We start from the raw sequence: 23,076 nt of genomic DNA on the forward strand, positions 1-23,076 counted from the left end.
CTTCTCGCCTCCACCTTGATGGGCCCAGCAGCTCTGAGCACAGCCTCAGGGACAGCCTCCTGTGCTGGGGTCCTGACATGGGGCCAGCCCCCCAGAGGGCAGTGGATGCCCCTTCCTCTGCCACCAGTGTCTTCAGGGCCTACTGTGAGCCTCCTCTTACAGAATGCCATTCCTGACCACTCTGGTCCTCAGAAACCCCCTTCATCTTACAGTGCAACAAAATGTTGGTCTTTTCTGTGTTACCTATTTTAGAAACACGTAGACGTTATTTATGTAGATTCTTTTTAAGATTTTATTTATTTGTTAGAGAGAGTAAGCAAGCAGGGGGAGGGGCAGCGGGACAAGCTGATGCCCCACTGAGCACAGAGCCCACGCGGAAGGGCCCTATCCCAGGACCCCGAGATCCGAAATCCAACTGACTGAGCCACCCAGGTGCCCCACGTGGGTTCTTATTTTAATGTAGATCTTCTTCCTTCTGGTTCTCAAAGCACTTGTGTACTTCTTCGTGGTAAAGACTTCAAGCATTCCAGAAGCAATTAATAAGGCAGCACGCATCTGCCGTACAGTAGATCCATGGCGAGTGTCTGCCTCCTGCTTTTCCTGCGGGGCAGGGGTGGGGGTAGGGAGAGGCGGAGCAGGGTGGCTGGCTGCCTGTCCTGCTTAGCTTGAAGCCTTCTGGGGAGGTGGGCGGGGCAGGGCAGGACCACTGCTCTACACCTGAGCTCTGTCTGGATCCTGACCTTTGAACTTCTCCGAGTTTAGCTTGTTTTCTCCAGGAGGAACCCAGTGGGTGGGGAACTTAATTTACTCACCTGAGATCATGCAGGTAGGAAGTGATGAAGCTAGGGATGAAGCGTTTCTTGTCCTAGAGCAGGTGAGCCCACACCTGCTGGCATGATGTTACCTGTATGGGAACGTGGGGTGACAGGTCTCTGAGAGGCGTAGCTGACTTTGCTGGAGGGGTTTGTGTCCTGCTCTGAATGAACTTGTCAGGCCCTCACCACTCTCCCGGCGGCCTGTAAACGAGATAATAAAAGTTTGAAGGCGGCTTCCAGGTCTCTAATCTCTGTGGTGTCTAGGGCTCTGGATGGGAGCAGGAGGTGGCCAGCCCTCCCACACACAGTCCCGGTGGGCCAGGAGCCCCAGAGCGCTTTCCCAGATGTGCCGGCACTTCAGGCCTAAGTGCTGGTGGTCAGCAGCCAGGCCAGGTGTCTGGGGAGCTGAGTGGAAGGGGTCCCCAGGCCTGGGATCCCGGGCACACAGGGTTGCCCTGTCAGCCGCCGTCAGTTCCCAGGGAGGGGGAGGTGTGTGCCCAGTGGGCCAAGGAATGGAGGGTCTCTGCAGCTTGTTCCTCCCACCCCCCCTGCCCCGGCCACCATACGCTCCACCCACCCACACAGATTCTGGAGTGTTTCCCGAATTCATTCAAGTGTTCTCTTATCCAGATCTCGTGGGACAGAGCCCTGGGCAGGAGCCAAGAGCCTGAGCTCTGTTTTGGTGCTAATGGTGGTGGATGTGGGCAAGGGCGCTGGGGTTCATTCCTCTCCCCTTCTCACAGGCCATGCCTCCTCTGCTGCAGAGGGTCATCTGGGATCCCACGGCTCCCGGTGCTTTGGTCTCTAAGTGCCTTGTTGGGTGTGTTCGCGAGGCACTGTGCAAGGGACGGGTGGGAGGAAAGCCATGCAGCGAAGCCACCATGCAGGAGTCCCCACATACCTCCCACAGTGCCGCGTCCCCCGTAGTGTCACGTAGAGCAAAGTCCAGGCTGGGCATGAGCCGGGCAGGCTGGAGGCACAGCGGAGCACCTGGCAAGGACAGAAGCTGGCGGCCAGGCTGGGGGCCCCTATCTGGATGGGGCACTAATCCCTCAAGGGTGACAGGTGGGGGCGGGAGGCGTGCAGGAAGGGGCTGGGTGGACAGTTGGGGTGGAGGCTTCCTGCTTTGATTTTCTGTTTACTTTTATTTTATTTTTTAAATCTTTTAAAGATTTTATTTATTTATTCATGAGACAGAGAGAGAGAGAGCGAGCCAGCAAGAGAGAGGCAGAGACACAGGCAGAGGGAGAAGCAGGCTCCATGCAGGGAGCCCGATGTGGGACTTGATCCAGGGTCTCCAGGATCAGGTCCTGGGCCGAAGGTGGCACTAAACTGCTGAGCCACCTGGGCTGCCCCTTCTGTTTACTTTTAATTACACGAGTAATATATGAGTACTTTCCATGAAACAGTGATGTTGTGCTCAGATATGTTGACGCGTCCTCCTTAATTCTCTGAACCTGTCGCCCGGTGCTCTGGAAGGAAGGCCCCAGGCTGTGTGCTCCTGTTCTAGCATAAACAGATGCACCCTGGAGGCCTCAGTCTCCCCTGCCATTGTCAGTGAAGGGGTCTCTGAGTTACCGTGGCTCCTGGGTGTCTAGGGTCACGCTGCTGCTGTCCTCGAGTACGAGTGTCTCTTGGGAATGGAAGCCGAGAAGCTTCCCCTTTTGTCCGGGAGCAGATAGATGAGGCTGAGACGGAACGGCTCCCCTCAGCCCGAGGGGAAGCCACCACCCACTTGGGGACGTGAGAGCCACCCCGCGCGACCAGGCAGCTGTCCTGGCCGGGCCAGGCCCCGGGTGACGCCAGGGCACCCTCAGACCGACGTGGGTGTCCTCCTGCTTCCCTGCAGCGTCTCGCGGGGACTGTGCTCAGTGGGGTGGGTCGATGTTTCTGGTGTGTTTTAATAACATAATTATAGGGGGGTATTTTTAGGCTCCCCATAACGGGCCAGCTGTTTACCAGGCCCGATCTGCGCGCTGTTTTTCTCCATGAGTATATATAGTCAGGGCCACTTCTCCTTCCTCGCGTTCAGGCTAAAGGGAGCCCGGCTGCCTCAGCCACCTCCTGTGGTTTCCTTTGCCAGCGGAGGGGTGGCTGCAGTGGCCTCAGAGCCCGCCGCTAGGGAGGAGCCGCCCCACACGGGGGCCTGGAGGCCTGGGCGCTCTTCAGCCCGCCAGCCCGCCCCACGGCGCCCATGTGGGAGCTGGTCTGTCCCTCCCCCTTGCCGTGCTCGCTGTGGGGACAGGGCAAAGCAGGAGAGGACCCGGTCGGGGGGTCCCCAGGCAGGCAGCCCGCCCCCGGGGACAAGCTGTAGGGCCCGGCCCATCAGCCTGTTCTGCTCCTGTCCTCCTCACTCGTGTATCTGATTTCTCTTTATGCCTGAAACACCGCTGAGACACATCACCGTAACAACATTAAAGCCAGTTTTATTATTTTTTTGTTTAGGATTTATTTATGTATCAGAGAGAGAGAGCATGCTGGCGAGTGTGCAAGTGCTCCAGCTGGGGGAGGGACCGAGGGAAGAAGAGAGAATCTCAGGCAGTTTCCCTTCAGAGTGGTCCCAAGACCCTGAGGTCGGGATTTGAGCCCAAATCAAGAGTCAGACACTTAACCATCGGAGCCACCCAGGCACCCCTAAAGGGAGCTTTTAATGGGAAACAGCAGCCCATTTCGGTGCCCACTGAGCCACCCGCTGCTTGTCCTTTCCTACATGCGGTGGGCTGGCTCACAGCTCCTAGGGGGCACTCCAGAGGGCCAGGCTTTGTCCCAAGGCAGGTCTGTGTCCTGTGGCAGAGAGGAGGTGCTCTCATGCTGTCCCCCAGAGGAGCAGAGGACACCATGCTGAGGTGCTGGCTCCCCTGCGGGCTTGCACCTGTGCCATCTGCTGGACATTGCAGATGCCATCGGTCTGCGCTGGCATGCCACCTTTGCCAGTGCAAACGTCCCCAAGTGGCAGCTCCCCAGCCCCTCCCAACCTGCCAGCCCTCCATCTGCACCTGCCCCAGACCTTGCTCCGTGGCCTTGTCCCTGAGCTTATCCGGCCGCCCCTCCAGCTGACAGGTCGTTTGGGCACAAACCCCTGTGTCATGTCTCTGGCTCAGTGTCCCCCCCCCCCCCCCCGATGCCCCCTGCAACTTCCACCTACCTTGCACGCTCCTGTGCCTAAGCGGGGCTCCTGTGGCAGCCAATCTGGGTGTGAAGTGTCTCCTGGGTCTCCTCGGTCTGTCTGCATCACACTCACACCAAGTGATGCTCATCACATGCGATATCTCTTGTGATGTGCCTCTAAAAGTTATCTGCTTAGAAACGTTGTTGCAGGTCTTTATTTTTGATTCATGGGCGTTCTTTTTGGGTCTAGATTCTAAACTTTTTATCAGCTATGTGTACTGCAAATGTTTTCTTGCTTTTGGCTTGCCGATTCTAATCTTTTATTTTTATTTATTTATTTATTTTTTAAAAATTTTTATTTATTTATGATAGTCACACAGAGAGAGAGAGAGAGAGAGGCAGAGACACAGGCAGAGGGAGAAGCAGGCTCCATGCACCGGGAGCCCGACGTGGGATTCGATCCCAGGTCTCCAGGATCGCGCCCTGGGCCAAAGTCAGGCGCCAAACCGCTGCGCCACCCAGGGATCCCATAATCTTTTATTTTTTTAAAAAGGATTTTATTTATTTATTTATGAGAGATACAGAGAGAGGCAGAGACATAGGCAGAGGGAGAAGCAAGCTCCATGCAGGAGCCTGATGCGTGTCTCGATCCTGGAACTCCAGGATCACGTCCTGAGCCAAAGGCAAATGCTCCACCACTGAGCCACCTAGGTGTCTCTAATCTTTTTTTTTTTTTTTTTTTTAAAGATCTTGTTTATTTATTTGACAGAAAGTGAGCACAGCAGGGGAAGGGGCAGAGGGAGAGGGAGAAGCAGACTCACACCACCCCTCAGCAGGGAGCCCGATGTGGTCTTGATCCCAGGACCCAGAGATCATTACCTGAGTCAAAGGCAGATGCTCAACCACTGAGCCACCTGGGCCCCTCTCTAATCCTTTTCTTAAGTGTCTAATCAGGAGTAGGCAACCATAATTCCAAGTCCCGTTAGCTTGTCATGTACTGTGTTTATGGGGTCGCCTTCCCACCACCACACCCTCCTCTGCCCGGTGTGCTGTGACTGCAGCCTGGGTGCTGGCACTTGGCAGGCTTCTTGGTGTGTCCTGCCTGGCAACCTTGAGCTCTGACTAGATCCTCCACTCCTTCTGGGGCACCTCCTGTTCATCCCCGGCCTCCTGCTCAGACCTCTCCCCCCAGGGCCTCTGACCCACAGTCTTCCGGAGACTGCCTGCTGTCACCTGCTGTTGTCCTGGGGCTGGACATGGCTGGGACTCTGGTCAGCCCGGCCTCCCCTGGGCTGTCTGTTGGGTGAAGTGGGTTTCTTTCATCTGCTGGTGGGCCTCCTGCTCCATTGTCCCCCATTGTTCTGGGACACAGCGAACACCTGTGTGCACAGCATGTTTTCCTTCTCCCAACTGTCTCCCCTCAGGATAAGGTCCCTGGAGTCGCACCACTGACTCCAGGTCTGGGCAGCCCCAGGGCCTACAGACGTTGCATCTGGTGTGCCCCACTAGGTCCTCCAGTCCCCGACTCCGCCTCTGTGTTCATGATGTCCTCGAGCTCTCAGCACCCGCCTGGCAGATGAGCTGGCTGCAGGTCCTTGCCCAGGCCCACCCCAGTTCCCGCTTCCTTTCCTGCCTCCTGGACCAGCACGGTCGTGTGGGCCGTAGGAGGCGCATACGGAGAGGCTCTGGACGCCTGTCACGTGGACACTTTTCGAGGCTGCCCTCTGAAGCTCCAGGTGTCTGGGGTCACAGCCACCCCCTGATTCCTGAGCCCTGTGTGGTGACACTTCCTGTCCTGCCTCAGAAACTGTGTCCTGGACCTTATCACCAGGCACATCTTGGTAGCCCAGAGCGAGGTGGCTGGGATGGGCCCTAATCTCTGAAGGTCAGAAGCAGGGCCTCAGCAGTATGGGGGAACATGGGGGCACTCGCTGGTGTAGGTGGTGATCCAGGGACAGGGGCTCAGAGGTCCCATGGGGAGCCTCAGGGCCAGGCAGCCCCAGTCCTTTGGCAGTGGGCACTCTGCTTATTACTCTCACCTTGGCAAAGACTGTCCTGCTTCAAGGGGCGGGTGGACCTCCTGAGGATGACCCCAGCCACCACGGAAGCAACATGTGGGGGTGTCGTCTGGCTGGGAGGCTGTTCCACATGGGATCCTGGACCCTGGGGGGGAGAAGGGGAGCCCTGGGCCCTGTATCCCTATGTCCTGTGCCTGAGGCCCTCCTCTCCTCATGGAGGCAGCACCTGTCCATCCATCCTGTCCTCTGAGGGGGTCTGTACTCCACTCACTTGACCCCCTGCCCGTCTTCTCCTGTGCTCTCTTGCCCCATGGTCCCCGCCCTCTGTTGTCAGAGGGCACGCTGTCCACTCAGTCAGGATCCCCAGACCCCTGTGTGAAAAGCAAGGGACAAGGTCAGGAGCTGAGTCCTGTGCCAGGGCCACAGGGGACACATCCCTTGGAATCTAGGAGACCCTGGGTCCCGAGGCAGAGAGAGGACTCCAGAGGAGGCCAGACACGCTAGGGGCTGGACAGGCTGTGCCATTTTCCGGAGCCTGATGGATGCTCTGGGCATCCCGAGGGGCCAGGAGCCATTGTGCCCATCTTGTGTCTTGGGGTGGGGAGGAGGCCCTGCGGTGGTGTTGAGATGAAGTGGCCCCTGTGGGGAGGCCGGTGCTGCCCAGGGTATAGGCCAGCAGCAGGTGGGTTCCAGCAGGGTGGCCTCAGTGGCTCCACCTTTGCCCAGGGTGACTTGAGGTTGTGGACAGAGAGGGGTCGTCCCCTCGAGAAGGTGGGGGGGCACGGTGACTGTTTGCCGGGAAGGAAGCCCAAGCACTGTGCTCTCTCTGGCCGGGGGGCTTCCAGGGCATGCAGTGTTGGCAGGCTGTCTGGCAGTTATTGCAACTGGGGGCAGTGTCCTCATCAAATTGTCCTCGGTGGTGGCACCTGCTGGCAGCAGGGTCACATGAGTGCACGCAGCTGTCCGGGCCACTGGGCAACAGGGCTTGTCCCCAGCTTCCTTGCTGGCCACCATGCTGGGGTCAGGGACATCCACATGTGATGATGTTGGCCGCGGAGACACGAGGTGCTGGACCCCAGGGCCTCGGCTGTAGCGGTTTGGTCTTACCAGTGGCCTTGCAGGGAGTGGCCCCACTCTATGTGCCCGGAGAATGGGGGGCCTGCTGGGGTAGCCTTGGGACCTCATGACCTCTGCCATGTCCTGAATGCCGTCCCTGGGGCTCTCGCAGCTGCAGCCGTGCTGGCACTCAGGCTCAAGTGTGGGTGTGTGCCCCTGTGTTCCGTGGCTGCCAGGTAGCGAGAGTCCCCAGACCTGGAGGTTTGCGAGGCCATGTGTGGGAGACGGACGGGAAAGCATGGGCAGAAGCTTCTGCACGCGGGTCCCCCAGACCCAGCTGCTGGGCGCCCTGGGATGAGTTACACCACCTCTTTGGAGCAGCTTTGGACAGCCGCGAGCTCCGCGCCTGCAGAAGTAGGACATACCTCCCAGTGTGTCGCAGGCGGGCCCTTCCATCCGGGGGCCTCTCTATGTCCCAGTCATAAGAAGAGCACCTGCCCTGCTTAGCCTCGTGGCCCTCCGGGTGACCCGCCAGGTGGTGTGGGCTAAGGGACCTTGTGAAGTTGATCTGAGAGGCAAGGAGGGTGCCGCCTCAGGCTGCGCTGATAAGGAATCTGAATCAGCTGGTCCCGAGGTGGGAGGGCTGCACCTGCGGCCACTGGCCACCACCGGCATGGCATGCCACAGAGCGCTCTAATTAGGGAGCTCCTCAAAGCACATCTGCGCTCTCACCGGGGAGGAATCTAGGGCAGCACGGTGATGTCCCAAAGCCGAGGTGGTGGCTGGTGGGGGGAAGATGCTGAGCTGCAGGCCCCCATGGGTGGGGACAGTGGAACCTGCTGGATTGGGCTGAGTCATGGGCTGCTGGGCACTCCTGCAGGACAGCAGCAGATGCATGTCATGGCTGATGTTTGGGCTGCCAGAAGGAGGGTCCTTCCCAGCCCGGAATGCAGGTGACCCAGGGTGGAGGGGAGTGGTTGGGGCAGGCATGTCACTGTCCTCACCCGGAGCCCTTGCTTGTGGCTGGAGGGCGCCTGTGCTGGCAGCTACCTCTCCCATCCCCTTACAAGGGAGGCTTCCGGTGGCCCCTCCGTGCCACCCCCCCCCCCCCCCCCGCCCCCAGAAGGAGAATGCCTGTGAAGCTCCAGGGCAGAGAGCTTGGCCTCTGGAGACCACTCCCTGCTCTCAGGTTGGAGTTGGTGATGGAAGGAGCATGACAGTGGCCCTCCAGCCACCGCCCCAGGGCCACCCATTCTCATGCATCCTCTCAGGGACCAGCCAGAGATTCAGCTTGAAGAGGATGAAGTTCCAAGTCCCGCCGCTGGAAGCTGGCTCTGGCCTCATGCCTGGTCAGAGAAGCATGTGTGTGGCTGGCATCAGGGGACCAGGAGATGGTTCAGTGGGGATGGGTGCCAGGCTGTCCCCATGGTGCCCGTGCAGGTCCCTGTCAGGCTCTCACAGGGCCCCACCAGACCCAGGCTGCGAGGACAGAATTGTGCCTTTTGGCCGGCAGAGTAGGTGGGGTGGGACCCCAGCCAGTGGACATCATGTGTGCTTGTGGGTGGGAATGTCCCTGGCCTTGGGGGCCTCTCGGTGGGAGGGACACCGTGGGGGAGGCATGAGGAGAGGTTTCTGCAGACCTGCAGGTGCCCAGGACGGAGAGAAGAGAGGGCAGGCCCCCACACTAGGCTTCTCCGGGCCTCAGTGGTTTCTCGCCGTCAGTGGCAGCAGCTAGAGGAGGTGCGCTTGAGCCATGTGGCCCTTCTGTGTGTCAGTGGGGACCCGGGGGACACAGCAGCCTGGGGGTGGGCCTGGCCTCATGCCCTTGAGACCTTGTCCTTCCTGCCACTTGGAGCCTATGGGGTCTCAGGGCTCAGCCCTGACCTTTAGGAACAGGAGCGAGCAGGTGGCAGTAGGCCTGCTTGGGGCCAGGGCCTCACAGCTTTGCACAGGTAGCTTGAGTCTCCCAGACCTGGCGTCGCTGTCAGGCTCCAGCAAGCTTTGTGTTAACAGAGAAAAGCCTGCTGGTATCATAGCATGAGAGTCAGCCGATACTAGTACCATGCCCATGGCAGTACACTGGCGTCACACAGGCCAATTCCCGGGTGGGTGGGGTCAGCGTCCCCGCTGTACAGCGTGCAGACTCAGGGGTAGCTTCTGGCCAAGGCCTGATGCCGCCAGGCTGCCAGGTCAGGACCAGGTCCTCGAAGGTAGTGGCAACTCTGGTCCTTTCTGACCTGCCCATTGTGGGTGGCAGCCTCAAGGGAACAGCGGCCCCTGGACAACCATCCTGGAACAGGGTCCAGCTGAGATAGGGGGGTGGACATGAGCCAGCCAGTTCCTCACTGCCGGGAAGGGCCCTTTGTCCCCAAGCCTCCCCTGGGGTCGAGGCTCTGACCCTGGGAAGTGGAGCTGGCCGAGGGCAGCTGGCTCCACCAGCCAGACTGACTGAGCCCTCCTGCCTCCCAGGCCCCCTCTCCATGGCCTCCCAAGACCCCCTTGGGTGTCTGCTGCTTGCTGCACTGTTAGGAATTAGATTAGTTTCCATAAAAACAGGATGCAGTGGGCGAGCCGGCAGCGCGTCCCTCTTTTTCCAGGAACTGAACATATAGCGCTGGCCAGGCCAGCCCTGTCCCCACCCGCCATCTCCCCCAGGGCGTGAGGAGCTGCACTCTCTGCTCTCAAAGTGACTGCTTAATCAGTTCTGGGGACTGTGTTCCATCACCAGGAGCCAGCGCTGACCGTGGCCCTTGGCTTGGCGGGGCTGCCCACGATGGCATGGTGCTTCAGACCTTGGTCTGGAGAGCCTGTGGAACTGAGGAGGTCGGGGGGAGCTGGGCCAGGGGTGAGGGCACACCTGTCACCAGTGCGGTGGGGAGCTGGGTCCTGAGGCAGGCTGCCCACAGCTCAGTTGGGAGGGGCGGGTCCAGCCTGGTGTGTCACTCACTGGCGGAGTGATCTTGGGCTGTGACTTCCCTTCTGTGAGCGGGCAGCAGCAGGGCCTCTCTCCACCGAGGGCTTGTGTTGGAAGGGCGGCCCTGCCTTGGCTGAGCTGCTGGCACACGTGGTGCTTGGCACTTGGTGGGGACCTGAGATGTGGGGGGTGGGGGCTTTCCAGGGAGGCCTGGGCTTCACGCCTCAGGAAGCAGAAGGGCAGGGCTGTGTGGGCCTCTGCGCCCTCAGCCGCCAGTAGGGCCTCTGGCTTCATTCTCTTGGGAACTCAGGGATGGCCCAGATGGGCTTGCAGGAGGCCTGGCCTCGCACCTCCTTTTGTTCTTTCCTGCCCCAGACAGACCACAGCTGCAGGCCTGAATGCCCTCTTGGAAGTGACCCTGGATGGATTCCGGAGCTCAGAAGTGGCTCTTTCTAGAAGGATATCCTGAAATCCTAGAGGAGGGAGTGGGATCGCAGGGAGGTGAGCTGAGTCAGCTTAGCATCGCGGACCCTGTAAAATCTCCGACGGCAGAGGACATGCAGGCGTGAGGCTTGGAAGCAGGTGTTTATTGCCTTCTGCGCTGCTCTGCGTCCAAACCTCAGAGTGGAGGACAGGGAAGTGAGTGTTGGGTGTGCTGTTCAGGGCACCTCACGTGAGCAGGGGACAGAGCCCCGTGCCTCCCCGTGCCTCGATGCCCCCGGGGCTGCTCTTCTGTGTGGGGCCAGGCTGCTTGTTGGGAGCAGACCATGTTGATTTTTCCCTTGCTCATATCATGAGCTTGTTGAATTTCCAGAGGACACGCGGGGCCTCTGGCAGCCTGTCCTCCCAGGCCTGCAGCCACCTGGGTCTGGGCTGTAGAGCCAGCCTAGAAGCTCCGCACTGGTGGGGCAGTCAGAGCAGTGGGGCCAGAGGGACCAGGATGCGTAGGTCATCCTCCATTGGAAGCTGTATACATGCACACGCACACACATGGGGGAGCAAGGAAGGCGTCTGTGACAGGCCCGGGCTCCCGAGGCAGGCAGGGAATTCAGGCAAGGGTGGATGTTGCAATCCTGAGTCCACATTCCACAGGGCAGCCCCAGAGATTCCTTCTTTCCCAGGAGCCTCCTCTGCTCGGTTCATCCGGTTGGCTCATGGAGGGTCATCTGCTTTGCTTACAGTCAATGGATTTAAATGTGAAACAGCTTCCCCAGGTTGATGCAGAAGCCACCACACCCAGCCCGGCCCGTTACAAAGGCTGGTCCCCGGACGGTGCACTGTGCTGGTTGGCTCAGGACGTATCTCTCATCACACCCCCGGGCTCTCTGACAGGTCCCCTGACCTCCTGCCTGATCCAGAATGCAGATTGCAGCTCAGGTTCGCCAAGGCCACCCCCAGCAACACTTGTCATCTGGTCCTCACACTGTCTCTGCAAGGGGCTTGCATGCTATTTGTGGGGTGCCTTCTGAGGGTAGGCTCTGTGCTGGGGTGGATGTTTGCTGGGGAGGAAGGGTCAAGGGGCCAATGCCCAACGACCCATTTCTCTAAGAGGGAGACAAAGGCAGACAGTGGGAAGGCGGAACCAGGGTTAGGGACTCCCATATAAAGACACAGGTGAGGACCGCCACCACCCTAAACACCCAGCGCCCCCAGCCCCCACATTCCCTCAGCCCTGCAGAGGGCCTTTGTCCCCTTACCCCACCTGGCCAGTGACTCCGCCTGGCCTGCCAGTGGGAGGTGCCTGGGTGGCATTCCTCCCTCTTGCTCGGAAGGGCCCCCAGAGAGCAGGGCCAACCGGGCTCTGCTCTGCGGCTGCCCGTTTGCACAAGCCAGACTGGAGAGGCTGAGACTCAGGGTGCTGTGGGCTGGCTGAGTCACAAGGGTGAGGTTCTGAGTCAGCACCCCAACCCCGAGTCCTGGACTTATGGCTGGGGAGATTGAGCACTTGGCCTGCTTGGGGCAGACCCCCATGTTTGGAAGGGTAGCCCTGGCCCTGAGGGTGGCCACCAGATTCACCACTTAACAGTGGCCCAGAAGCTCCTCCAAAGCCCCGCCTGCTGCAGTAGAGTGGACAATGTCTTCGTCCTGGAGATAGGGCGGTGGACACGAGCCAGCCAGTTCCTCACTGCCGGGACTTCAGGACGGCTGCCTGAGGCCAAAGGAGTGGGGGCTCCACATGGCAGGAACAGAAAGCTGTTGTCCTTGAAGAGGAGGCCCCAGGTCACACTGTCAGGTTGGATGCAGCATCAAGACACAGGTGTGAGGGGTCTGAGTGACTCGGTTAGATGTGTGACTCTTGATTTCAGCTCAGGTCATGATCTTGGGGTTGCAGGGATCGAGCCCCGCATGGGGCTCTGTGCTCAGTGAGGAGTCTGCCCCCCGCCCCATTGACACTCACACCTTCTCTCTAAAATAAATAAATACATCTTTTTAAAAAACCAAATACAAAAGACAGACACAGCCAGTAGGTTGTGATGAACGGTCATGTCGCCTGCTCCTTCTGACTTGGAAAAAGCACATCAGGTCCTTTAGGTCTCTAGACAACCTTCTGGAGAGTGGATTCTGAGTCTAGGGCACATCCCTGTTCCTGGAGAGCTTGAGCATCTATGCTGCCACTGAATTCTCAGGTGATGCTGGTGGCCTGGCCTGGGAACCCACTTTAAGGACCACAGCCGAACAGAGTGGGTTCTTTTTTTTTTTTTTTTTTTTTTTTTCAGAGTGGGTTCTTTCTTTCTTTCTTTCTTTCTTTCTTTCTTTCTTTCTTTCTTTCTTTCTTTCTTTTTTTTTTTTTTTTTAATAGAGTGGGTTCTGCTACAGTTTGGCACTGCTGGATAGAGGGGTCATAGCAGATCCATTCTGTGGCGGAGACGCAGAGTGGCATACTGCCTTCCCCTGGGTTTCCTGAGAGCATTTCCACCCCAGGGCCTTTGCACTGGACCATCCTCTGCAGGATCTCCAGGCCCAGGTCCCATCTACCCCCAGGGGAAAGGCTTGTTCTCATCCTGCTTCTTTGTGCACTATTTAGTCGTCCATCGTTGCCCCCAAGAGACTGCACCGAGGCAGATCTCTGGCTCTCCTGGGCTTAGGCCTGAGCCTAACATGGGCAGGTCACATGTGTTTATCATCTGGGGTCTGCGGCAGGTGTGGACTCGTGCCAGCTCGCTACCCTGGCTGTTTACACTCACCCCAGAGCTGTCTGGTCACCTTGTTGGTCACCCTCTGGCCTGAGGTAGCCGACCTTGCCCTAGGACAGCTCCAGGTGGGGCTGTTGTCTAGGGCAGGGGAGTGGCCCCTGTGCTGTATGGTGGGTTCTGTCGCTGTGTGAGGGGTGGGTGGCCTGTGCTCACACCTGCAGGGGCAAGTGGAGAGGCCTGTGTCTTGGCTCAGGAGAGTCCCCGTGTGCTGTGGCCTTGTGACAGCCATCATTTCAGGTACTGTTGGGGTGCCTCTTGGGGGACCTAGCTGTCCTATCAATTAGCCTGGAATTTTGGTCTGGGGGTAAGGCGGCCACGGCAGCTTGGTTTACCCAGAGCCTACTGCTGTCTCGATCTGCTCCAATCGGCTTGGCCCATGAGGTCTCTGGACAAGGGCCTGAGGGCTGGTCTGAGACCGGGGCATCAGGTGCATGTGCTAGGTCAGGGGGGGGCAGGCTTCACACCTTCTTCTTTGGTTTTATTTATTCACTTAATTTTAATTTTTGAGAGAGAGGGAGGGAGTGTGAGTAAGGGGAGGGGCAGAGGGTAAGGATCTTGAGCCCTAATGCAGGGCTCCATCCCACAGTCCTGAGGTCACTGTCTGAGCTGAAATTAAGTCAGATGCTTGACCGACTCAGCTGCCCAGACGCCCTCTTTTTCCATTTTGTTTTATTTTATTTTGCTTTTTAAAGACTTTATTTATTTATTCATTCACGAGAGAGACATACAGAGGCAGAAACATAGGCAGAGGGAGAAGCATGCTCCCTTTGGGGAGCCTGATGTGGGACTTGATCCCAGGACCCCGGGATCATGCCCTGAGCCGAAGGCAGACGCTCAACCACTGAGCCACCCAGGTGTCCTTCTTCTGTTTTAAACTGGACTCTGGTTCCTGAAGCCAGAGACCGCCCCGCTGCCCCAAGCCAAGCTGACTGCTATACAGTCCATCTCCTAGATTCTCGGTCACCTGGGAGGACAGGGTCACACCTGCTACCCCCACTGTCTAGACGGGGGACAGAGGCTCACAGAGGAGTGGTGGCTTCTAGCCAGCCTGGCACCTCCCACCTTCAACTGCCCTCTTCCACAGACGTGGGGCCCTCATCCTAGGAGGATGTTGGCGCCTGCTGGCCATGGGGCACTGGGCAGACCTGTATCTGCCCTGTATCCAGGGCTGTATCCAGGGCTCTGCAGGGGGCGGGGCGGGGGGTATGCCTGTCTGGAGCAGACTCTGTCCTATGACCTGACCTGTGGGATGTGAGGTGGCCATCCAGGGATGAGGCAGGCACAGCTGTCAGGGCCGGTTCTCCACACGGATGCCCGGGTCTGCTTGTCACAGTCTGGGGGTGCAGCTCTGCAGAGAACCCCTTTCCTTGTGGCTGGAGGAGGTCCTGCCTGACCCTGGAAGTCTCAGTGACAGGGACTCAGGAGAGCAGGGACCTGAGGAGCTGACGGGGGCCCTGGACAGGCCTGTCCCACGCGGCTCCAGGCCAGACGGCTTCAGGTGCCTCCCCCCGCCCTTCTGCCCCCCCCAACACGGTAGGGGGGTTCCTTTGTTGCTGTGAGTTCATCCCCTCCCTGTGGCCCCAAGCTCTGGGTGGCCTGAGGTGGGGGATGTAGACATGGGTGGGGGTGCCATGTGGGGCTTGGGCCATCCAGTCCCTCCCTGGGGGCTCCGCCCCCGCATGTTTACCTGTGGCCACAGCAGGATGGCCTGCCTGGGAGGGCCGTCCCCCGTGGAATGCAGGCCCCACCCGAGCCTGAAGCCTCAGCCTCTATGCCTGAGCGCCTCTGCTGGCAGGTCATATGGGCTAGTGGCCGGGTGCTGACCCTGCTGGGGCACAGCCCACAACAAGCAACAGGCCCTGGTCCCCGTGTTTTCCAGGGAAGCTCCGCAGGTCCTGGTCCCAGGAGGGAGCCACCAGAGTCTGATGTGAGGGGCGGTTCTGCTGGCAGGGTGGGGGCCTTTGTGCAGTGCCAGGGGTCTCCACTTCCTAGCACTTGAGTGGGGGTGTGAGTGGCTGCCAGGGGAGAAGCATGAGGAATGCAGAGCCCTGTCGGTGCTCCGGGCCCCAACGTGACCCACAGAGCAGGGGTGCCCACCGTGTGGACCATGTGGTGGCTCCACTTATGACACTTTGGGGTCAGAGGGTCTGCAGATGGTCACGCAGCTGGGCTTCCCACACCGCCCACCAGCCTGCTTCAGGGTGCCTGATCTGCACAGCAGGGGCCTCGTGGCATCAGTCAGGTCTCCGGATGCCTGGACACCCGTGGGTCCTGCCCTCACCTGTGCCGTCCTGCACTGTTGCTCTGCAGCTGCCCTCCTCACTTCTGAAGCCGCTTGGAAGGGCAGTCTGGTGAGGCTGGAAGGGCACCTGGGCTCCCCGACCCATGAGGACTGGGTGGGAGGCCTGTGCTGGGTGTCTCTGGGTACCCCGTCGCTGTCCCCAGCCCACAGTGGCCACTGGGTTCCCCCTCAGGCCTAGGAGTCACCGTAGCTTCATGGAGCTGGCCCGGGGAGGGGCCCTGCCCTGTGAAGTCGGGAGAGCCATAAAACCCAGTGTCCCGGCCCGTGCTAATTAAACCCTCGGCTGCAGCAGGGCCCTGGGCTCTTGGCCGGGTTCCGAGTAGGTAACACAGTGTCCTTGGCATCGGCTGCGGGGGCCCTTGTGGTGTCCTGGGCCACCCCACAGGGCCCTCGTGGTGCATCTGCCCTATTCTCTGCTGAGTTCAGGCCAGCTCCCGTCCCGGGACAGGGAAGGACCCTCGGAAGGCCTCCTGGGTCTTAGAGCTTTGTAAACTGGTCGCAGCTGGTGCTCTGTATCCCTGAGGCCAGCCTGCAGGCACCCCCTTTTCTGGGCCTGAGTGGCGCTGTGGACGGTACTGGAGCCACCTGGGGACAGCAGAGTGGGCCCCTTACCGAGGTTGGCTTCCTGGGTGGAGGGTGGCAGGGGCATGGCGCCCTGGGGCGCAGGGAGTGTTTCATGGGGGCAAGGCGCAGGCGGTGGGATGTGTGAGTGGAGCATGCAGGTGCAGGTGCCGGGGGTTCCTGCAGGGCCCATGGGCCTTGCTTGGGCGGCCAGTGAGGTGGCGGAGTCCCTTGGGCTCCCTTCCCCCCCGCTGCCTTTGGCTCGTGCTCCATGGGTGCCAGCCTATACTTGCCTTCCATGACCACGGTCCTGTCCCCAGAGGGGAAAGGGGACTCTGGTCAGGCCAGCTCCCTCCCAGGCCGACCTCCCCATCTTCCTCTTTCAGAAAGGTGGGATAGATCCAAACCTCTGGTCCTTCTGGGTCAGGGCCTGGCTTCAGGGTTTATAGGGAAGCAGGGCAGGTGTGGCCACCCGAGTGCTGTAGGGGCCAGGAGGCCCTGTCTCGAGGGCAGCTCTAGGATAGGGTGAGGGACAGCCCAGCCCCTGTGCCACGTCTGCCCCCACCCCCCGCCCTCTGGCAGAAACTAGTAGGGAAGTGTTTACGGGTTTCTCCTGCAAGCCAAGTAAGGCAGAGTGAGCAGCTCCCGGGACCCACGGTGGGTGGGGGTGGGAGCCGTGGGGCTCAAATTGAGACCGCCCCCCACTGCTGCAGCTGCCCTGGCTAGGCAGTGGTCACCTGGGACCCTGACCCACAGTCCCTGGGCCCCACCTGGCCTCCCCAGGGCTTTGCCAGGCTGGTGGCAGAAGGCAGGCCTGAGAGGTACCTGCCCGGGGCAGGAGAGGGTAAGTCTACTCTTGCCGCTGCCACGGTGCCTTAGGGACTTGGATGAGTCGTGCCCCCACCAGCCCGTGGCCGCTGTGGAGCAGGAATGCCTGAGCCACACGTCTGACCCCTTCTGTGCTGTGTCCCTCCCAGTCTTTAATCTCTGGGGCCTGTTCACTTGTTAACCACCCAGGACACATGATGAGAAAAGGACCCTCTGGGAACCCTGGGTGGCGCAGTGGTTTAGTGCCTGCCTTTGGCCCAGGGCGCGATCTTGGAGACCCAGGATCGAATCCCATGTCGGGCTCCCGGGGAATGGAGCCTGCTTCTCCCTCTGCCTATGTCTCTGCCTCTCTCTCTCTCTCTGTGTGTGACTATCATAAATAAAAAAAAAAATTTGGGGATCCCTGGGTGGCGCAGTGGTTTAGCGCCTGCCTTTGGCCCAGGGCGCGATCCTGGAGACCCGGGATCGAATCCCACATCGGGCTCCCGGTGCATGGAGCCTGCTTCTCCCTCTGCCTGTGTCTCTGCCTCTCTCTCTCTCTCTCTCTCTCTCTGTGACTATCATAAAATAAATAAAAATTAAAAAAAAAAAAAAAAAGGACCCTCTACTCAGGGGAACACCAACTGCCACTGGGTAAAGTCCCATCCGGGATCGTATGTGCATTGACACGCATGAATCCTGTTTCTGTTTTGGTTTACACAAGAGGAATCCTGTGCACAGGTGGCGGCGGCGATGTGGGTGTGGTGTTGGGGTGCCTGAGGGTAGGCCTGCGTTCATCCTCTCCTCCCTTGAGCTGGGCGCTGTTCTCTGGCAGGGGACCCGGAGGGTGCAGAGTTGGGGTCCCCCCACCAGTGGAGGAAACAGGCACACAGAGTCCCCTGCAGAGCCACCAGATTTCAGACTCCAGCCCCTTGGCTCCCCAGTTTCACAGGTTGGGAGCCCGAAGCCCAGAAGAGGGTGAAGACGTTTGCTGCTATGTTGTACACCTGCTTCCAGACCACTCAGCCTGCAGCCTCGGCCCATCTTGCTGTGACCGAGTGGCCCAGGCCCCGTCCTCAGGGCCTCACCCCGATCCTCAGGGCCTCACCCCTGCAGGAGGGTAGCAGGAAGAAGGGGAAGTGCCTTGCCCTCTGAGGTCCTGGCACCCCTGAGAGGGACCTGCTGGGAGGATGGGCAGCTCTGCCCAGGTCCTGGTGTGGCCCCGCCTACCCGTAGCTGCCCCCACAGACCTGCTAGCCCTGGAACAACCCTCTCTGCCCCATGTCCCTCCTGTAGGCTATCCTGTAGGGCATGGGTGGTGGCCCCCATCCAGGCCTCCTGGCCTCTCCTAGAGACACTGTCAGCTTCTCGTGCTGACACGGGCCCTGGCGTGACACCAGAGCTTCTGTCCCCCGGCAGCCAGAGGCCCCGTGAGCCCCCGAGGTCACTAAGTCCACGCTGACCTCTGCCTTTCCACACTGCTTCTGCTCGGCGTGCAGTGCCGGCCTGTGGGTCCCGCCAGCAGTGTTTGTTTCCTGGAGCCCCCCTGCAGGTGGTACTGAGATGCCCACCTCGGGGTCATCGAAGCCCCTGTTGGCATGTGAAGTGGTCACACCTCACCCCTACGGCCTTTCATGCTGTGGGTGCTTTGTTCACCCTGCTTTACAGACTGGGGAACAGGCTCAGAGTTGCACTCCCGCAGGAGGGAGGTGGTGGCAAAGGTCGAGACCCACCTGACACCCAGGCCAGCTGCAGGGGACCCGTCCCAGGAAACGTGTGCTGATGCAGGGTCCCTGGGGTCCCCCCATGGGGGGGGCCGTGGGGTCCTGCCCTGTGCATAGAATGTCCCAGCTGAGCACTGTGGTGTCCCCACCTTCCCTTCCTGACCTGGCTGCAGCTGAGCCCCCAGTTCTGTCACCTGAGGGATGTGGGGGCGAGGGGGGATCCAGGGGCTGCTTGCTGGAGGTGGCCGTGTGGGCTCCGGCCTGCTGTGGGAGGGTCTGTAAAGGGTTAAGCATGTGCTGGTGGGGGGGGGCGCGTGAGGGGCCAGGCAGGAGGGAGCCCTTTCCTGCCCAGCCAGGCTCGCTCTCCCCCCACCCCCAACCTATTGTTCCTGGCTCGGGAAGAGGCATATTTCCCCCATGAGGTCACAGGCCAGCCTGGGCAGCCTGGGTGGGGAGGTGGGGGCTGCCTGGGCAGGGCAGGCCAGGTCCCCTCCAGCTGAGTTTCTTCCTTCTCTGCATTAGCCTGGGGCTCACCAAGACTTCCTCTGGCCTTGCCCCAGTCTGAGTTGTCTGCAAGGCCCAAGGACATGCCGCCTCTTCCAGGCAGCGTGCTCTGATACCCTGGGCCGCCTCTGCAGCCACAGGCGCACTGAGCCCGGCAGCCTCGATGGCTGGGTGGAGCACCCTTGGAGCCCTGCCTGTGGACCTGAGTCCGGCTGTACCCTGCAGAGGCCTTTCCTCTCTGGGACCCTCCCCATCCTCATCCGAACTGAGGGGGATCGTGAGCAGTGGCCTGGTTCCGCTCCTGCGGCCTGTTTGCCTCTGCTCCCTTGCTGGCCAGCCTCCTGCCCTGTCCCCGGTCCCTGACATTGGGGAGGGCGGCTGGCTGAGAATGGGACCTGAGCCCCTTCTGTTACCCAGCTGCCCTGCTGGAGCTGGGAGCCAGCGGGCCACCGTCCCTCACTCATGTCCCTGGGGCCGGTGTCCAGTGCTGTCCGAGCGCCACCCACCTGCCAGGTGCCAGCCTAATGGCAGAAGAGGAGTGAGGGGTGGCAGCCGGGCTGGCCCTTCACATGGACTGTCTCCACACGAGCTGGTGTGTTCCAGTGGCACTGGTGGCCTGCCCCCCGAGACATCCCAGGGTACCTCCGAAAGGTGGAGACACCGCCTCCTAGGGCACACACGGCCTCTCCCTCCCCTTCTTGCTGTGTCCCCATCCACCAAGCCCAGACCATGCCTTCCACCGGGCCAGTCACATGTGTTGGGAGCCCAAGTGAACAACAGAGAAGTGAAGGGGTGGGGGGCGGGGGGATCATCTGGCACCCCCACCCCCCCACCTGCCCAGCTGGCCCTCTGACCCTGCTCTTCCTGATTCTTCATCTCCAATTTCCTGCTTTGGGCAGATAAGCCTCTCAGAGATTCTTTCCTTCCTGCTCAGCCTGGGTGTGGGGAGAGGCCGGGGACTGTTCGGCTCCACAGGCAGCAGCAGACCGTGCTCTGGCCCCTGCCCCGTGGGCTCTGGTTCCTGACATCCCTTACTGAACGCGGGAGATGTTTGTTTATGCTTTTATTTTGGTAAAAGATACAGAACATGGGACTCCTGGCTGGCTCAGTCAGTAGGCCATGCAATTTGTTTATTTTTAAATTTTATTTTAAAGTCATCTCTATACCCAGTGTGGCACTTGAACTCAAGACCTTGAGATCAAGAGTCTCACACGCTTCCCATTGAGCCAGCTGATCACCCCAAGCACATGACTCTTGATCTCAGGGTTGTGAGTTCAGGCCCCATGTTGGGTGTAGAGATCACTTAAAAATGAAAAAAAAAACAAAAACAAAAACAAAAAAAAAAACAAGAAAAAGACACATAACATAAAATTGATCATTTTGACCATAAAAAGATTTTACTTATTTGAGAGAGAGTGAGCGTGCATGAGGGAGAAGCAGGCTCCCCATGGAGCAGAGAGCCCAACATGGGGCTCGATCCCAGGACCCTGAGATCATGACCTGCCACAGGCAGATGCTTCACTGACGGAGCCCCCCAGGTGCCCCATCTTAATCACTTTCAAGCATGCAGTTCAGTGGCATTAAATGTGTTTTCAGTATTGTGCAACCAATCCCAGAACTTTCCGTCTTCCCAAACCGAAGCACTCCTGTCAGGCTTCCCCATCCCAGCCTCGGGGTCTGCTCATTAGCCAGGCCCAGGGATTGTGAAGGCACCATCCTGTTCTGCCCTCCAAGCTGTGCTTCTGCCTCCAGGAGCCTCCCTGGGGCTGCACAGCAGATGCCCTCCTGGCCCGCGGGGTTGCTCCCTCCTGGCCACCAGGTGCTCCCTGAGTATCAGGCAGCCCTGGCAGTTCAGAGCGTGAGTGCCTTGGGGCAGGGCCTGTGAACAGGGCCTCAGGAGAAGGTTGCCTGTGTAGGTGAGTGGAGGATGGGTGGACGGACCTGGCTGGTAGGAAGGGGGGTGCCCCCCTCTCTGGGGCTGGCGCTGTGGCGGGGCGAGGCAGATCCCAGGGGCTGGGAAGCGCGGCCCTGGGACACAGGAGCTTGAGAAGCCTTTGCCGTAAATGGTTTTCCCTCCTGCCTCTTGGGCCAGATCAGATGGACTTTTTTTTTTTAAGTGAAAATGCGCAATTGCTGCGAAACTTCATATTTCTGGTTGAGCCGGTTGCTGTGGCCAGTGTGTGTAATGGAAGGAGGAGGCACCCTTGCGTCAGGGGCGGCGCCCGGGCTGGGAGGGAAGGCTGCAGGGTGAGCTGGAGTGCCAGCCTGGGCCTCCTCGTGGGAATGATAGGAGGGGCCCAGTCAGGGTTGGTGGGAGGGCCCTGGAGCCTCCTGTCCCCGCCCTGGCTGCCCATCGGGTCTGAGAGTCAGGCTCACCCTCTGGACAGGTGGTTGTGTGAACCCCGATGTACAGATGCGGACACCGAGGCCTGGGGCATGCTGCCCACACAGGTCTTCCTGTTGTCCCCTCCTCTTAGCTTCCCTGCCACACCCAAGCTCCTGATCTGGGTGAGGGCCTCGGGCCCCAGGACAAAGCCAGGATGGAGGACAGGCCAAGGTGGGCACGGAACCCTGACCCTGCTGGTGACCTGTGGTGTGGGCTGGGGTATTGGTGGGGTTCAGGGGTCTCAGTGGCCTAGGTTCTGTGGGAGCAGAAGCCCCTCCGTTGTCCTGGCCTCCGGGGTGGGAGGATAAGAGTCCAGCAGAGGCCTGTCTAAACGGCAAGGGGGAGGGGGAACGCCTGGGTGGCTTAGTGGTTGAGCACCTGCCTTTGACTCTGGGCGTGATCCCAAGGTTCTGGGATCGAGTCCCACATCGGGCTCCCTGCAGGGAGCCTGCTTCTCCCTCTGCCAGTGTCTCTGCCTCTCTGTCTCTGTCTCTCTCTCTCTGTCTCTCATGAATAAATAAAATCTTAAAAAAAAAAAAAAAACAGCAAGGGGCTGGGAGAACTGGACTTTCCTCCTGGCACAGAAGGGATGCCCTGTGGAGGGAGGAAGGTTACCCCTCTCCCATCTCCCCACTGGCCAGCGAGGGGCAGCTAGTGGTCGCTGGGACAATGCGGGCCTGGTGACCCCACAAGAGGACCCTGTGCTTGGAAGGCCGGGGCAGTGGCATCCCCGGGCTCCCTGGAGGCACTGTTATCCTAGCTCGCTCCTAGCCCTGGGATGGCAGTCCGGCCGCTGGCTTGTTTTTGGCATCACCCCCTGCCCCCATCCCTGGTCCAGGTTGGTTGGTTTGGGCTCTGTCCGCACGGCCACCACCTGAATGTCTGCCGCCTTGCTGGGTCACAGTTCACGCCTGGGAGTCTGAGGGGGGGAGGCAGTCCTGGGCAGCAGTGAGGACAGCGGGGTCCCTCTGCTTAGGGGGACGTCCAGGAGGGGGACAGATCCGTGGGAGGCACCGGTGCCCTTAGCCGTCTGTTCTGTCCTCTTGGGTCAGCCTGGGCCTGCTTGCTCCTGGGGGTGACGGAGGAGCAGGGGGCAGAGGAGGCCCTGGCGGGCGGCCGCTCAGGGCTGCACACACTGTCTCTCTGGCCCAGCCCCCTCTCTGGTACCCCAGGAAAGGCTGAGAGGGCCCCCCATCAGGACATCTCCCCCGGCACCCCCCGACCACCCCCGATTCCCCCATGAGCCCCAGGCCCCCAGCCTCCCTGCTGCACCCGGTCCACGGGGTGCCCGCGTGCTGGGGGAGGCCATGGCCCCGGGTTGAGAGCGAGGCGGGAACAACGGCGCAGCGTCCCCCTCCCCTGCTCTGCTCAGCAGCCAAGCGACTCCCCGCTGAGCGCCGAGCCTAGTGCAGGGGCTCCATCCCCGGACCCTGAGGTCACGACCTGAGCCGTCCAGGCGCCCCTGAAACCGTACATCGTAAGAAAGGAACACGTGGTCACTGGCCATGGGGGCCCCGCAGGGCGGACCCCACGTGGTGTGTGCCCAAGACACGGGCGGACGGGACGAGGCCCTGTGCGGGTGTGTGTGCTTGTGCGTGTAGAGAAGTCGCATTACGTGATGTTGGCCAGTGGGACGAGTTGCAGAAGGACGTGATGTGACTGTGTACGTGCTCTGAGTGACAGGTGA

At 60.1% G+C, this 23,076-nt stretch overlaps 1 protein-coding gene and 1 long non-coding RNA gene across 5 annotated transcripts in view; one reads left to right on the top strand and one right to left on the bottom strand.

Annotated features, from left to right (window-relative positions):
* PIEZO1 (piezo type mechanosensitive ion channel component 1) overlaps nt 1–23,076 on the top strand; it is a 56,056-nt gene that overhangs the window by 3,680 nt on the left and 29,300 nt on the right. The gene's annotated exons all lie outside the window — the stretch shown is intronic.
* Nucleotides 315–1,858, bottom strand: LOC102151626. Its single transcript, XR_005359916.1, has 3 exons — nt 1,717–1,858; nt 813–1,016; nt 315–600 (listed from the first exon to the last, which is right to left on the bottom strand). It is a non-coding gene; the product is annotated as an uncharacterized LOC102151626 (long non-coding RNA).

The sequence above is a fragment of the Canis lupus genome, chromosome 5, assembly GCF_011100685.1.
Source record: "Canis lupus familiaris isolate Mischka breed German Shepherd chromosome 5, alternate assembly UU_Cfam_GSD_1.0, whole genome shotgun sequence".
NCBI classification, from domain to species: domain Eukaryota; kingdom Metazoa; phylum Chordata; class Mammalia; order Carnivora; family Canidae; genus Canis; species Canis lupus.